This window comes from Grammomys surdaster, unplaced genomic scaffold (genome assembly GCF_004785775.1).
Source record: "Grammomys surdaster isolate TR1022 unplaced genomic scaffold, NIH_TR_1.0 124726, whole genome shotgun sequence".
NCBI lineage: Eukaryota > Metazoa > Chordata > Mammalia > Rodentia > Muridae > Grammomys > Grammomys surdaster.
In genome coordinates this window covers 405,817-408,316 of record NW_021619686.1, presented here as the reverse complement: position 1 = coordinate 408,316, position 2,500 = coordinate 405,817, and positions in this window count along the sequence as shown.

The following is a 2,500-nucleotide window of genomic DNA, read 5'->3' as shown; positions in this document are numbered from 1 at the left end:
GGCTTTAAAACCTTCAGGCCTGGATTGTAGGCTTTCTGAGTCCTTCTGTTTTGCAAAGGGTCCTTTTCACTGAGTGTTGGCTGGACATGCTTGATTCTTCACTCTAATAAACGCCTTCCTTCAACTGCTGATTCTGTCTGAGATGCTTCAGATTTCTCGATTTTCCTGCTTCTTTATCCTTTAATTGGCCGAGAAAATGGACCTGATCAAGTCCCCTAGATCGTATCATTTCTAGACTGTATCGCAGAGTTCCCTTAATCCTGTAGGGACTGCAACTCAAGTCAAAATAGGATTTGTGACTTCATTAAAGAAACAAATTTCAGGATAAGTCAGCATGAATCACAACTGGAGGTTTTACTAAGGATCTTTTAATACAGACGTTACAAGTGTTAGAGAGATGTGCAGTAAAAACCAAAACAAAACAAAAACTAGAAGACCTACTCAGGTGTAGGTAAGGCCTTCTCTTCTTTTTCAAGACAGGGTTTCCCTGTGTAGCCCTGGCTGTCCTGGAACTTACTCTGTAGACCAGGCTGGCCTGCTCCTGTTCCCAAGTGCTGGGATTAAAGGCGTGTGCCACCACTACCTGGCTAAGTAAGGTTTTCTAAAAGGAATGTCTTAAATCTTCTTAGCGTTAACCACATACAGACCATTTTGGTGTCTCTTGACTTACACTCGGAAAGTTTGCTAAGAAACCTTTTTGTTTTCTTCTCTCTCTCTTTTGATAAGTAAGATTATAAGGTGGCTGTAGCAATAAAAGTATAATCTGTTAAAGACCAGAGCCTTGTAGCATTTAGTACACGTCTTTTCCCTGTAAAGGAGGTTTCTGATAAGATTCCCTAGAAAATTGAAGGTTTACAGCTGGAAGGGAGAAGGGCCTGAAGCAGTTGTTAATTGTGCTGAAATCTTTGTCTGTTAGCAGGAGACTTCAATAGCAATCAAGGGTGAGGGGCTCCCCTCCCTCCTAATGTCTTCATACTTTTCTTTCTCTACTTCAGCAGAGACAATTCCACAATCTTACTATACAGGGCCTTGCTTCCATCTTTCTCAACGTTGTTAAAGACCTCTGGGTGCAACTCAGGTCCGAAAGTGTCTCTTGCAAGTGTCTCTGAGGCTTCCCTTGGTATCCTCACAAAGAACTTAGTCTTCTTCCACATTTTTCTATATATATTTTCACACTCTTGGACTTGAGTTTCTTCTTCCAAAAAAGCTTCCTTTCTGAGACATGTATTTTTACAGTTCTGTATTAAAACATGACACTTATTAATCAGTCTTTGACCCTACTGATATTACTTTAAAATTCTTAAACGTCTACAAAGCTTTTCATTTTACTTTTTACTTTTCCTAAATGATTCAAACATTTCAAAAATTAAATAAAACAACTTCTACCTTAAAAAGTGTGCAGGAAGCTATTCACAGTTACTCAGTCTCTTTCCTTTGCTTTCTTAGGACATGTAATGTCTTTGTCAGTCTTTGCTATTATATGTCTATTTATTAGTTTTGATCTGTGATTGGTTTCAACAAACTCTTTTTGTTACCTGTTTATTTGTCTCAGAGAGGAACAATATTTTGTATTCTTCAATGATTCCGTAAACATATTGCCATTTGACTTGTGCAATTTTTAAGATTAGAAAAATTATTTGGGGAAGATGTAAGTTTCAAAAAAGACTAGTCAAGTGCAGTAGTGAGAAGGGGGGAAAGTGTAGAACAGGAGTTCAATCTGTAACTGACTGTGAACAATCAATTGAGATAACTCACTACCTTCGGACCAGCCAAGTCGTAGTCTGCACGACGAACTAATTAAAGCCCAAGTAATTCATCACTTTTTGGTTATGGTGATTCTTCTGGTGTGTGTGTGTGTGTGTGTGTGTGTGTGTGTGTGTGTGTGTGTGGGGGGGGGGGGTGTAATTTATATTTATAATATAAATATTACTTTATATATATAAAACTCTGGGAGTATCTGTTCATTAATATATTTAATGACTTAGCCATCAAGACTCGAAACCGCTGATTTTTGCTGAGCATCTTGGGAAAGACTTGCAAATTTAGCATTTCGTCACTAGGGCGTTCCTTCTGGCCTGTGAAAGGCTCAGTAGCCCTAGTGCATTCCCGGATGACGTAGTGCAGACGGCCTCTTTTGTCTTGTTGCTGTAGGTTCGCCACGATCTGTCTTCTGATAGGGAGGAAGCTTCACGGTGCAGACCCTCGAGCTTTTTGCCTCTAATCTCTTCAGCAAAACTCTGTGCTAACTAACCACTTTCCCACGTGGGTAGTCTGCTTCCAGAACTACCACTACCCGCTCTTCCCCGAGCCCCGAGCGACCAAACCCAAACAAAACAGGCTGGCAGCCCCACCAACCCAGAGCAAGGCTAAATACCCGGGCAGCTTGGATGCTGCTGAGGATTTAAGAGTTGACAGGGTCAGAAGGCAGAAACAAGACAGAAGCCCAGGCAAATGGAATCGAGAGTATGGGAGAGGCAGTGAGGGAGGGGAGGGGAGGGGA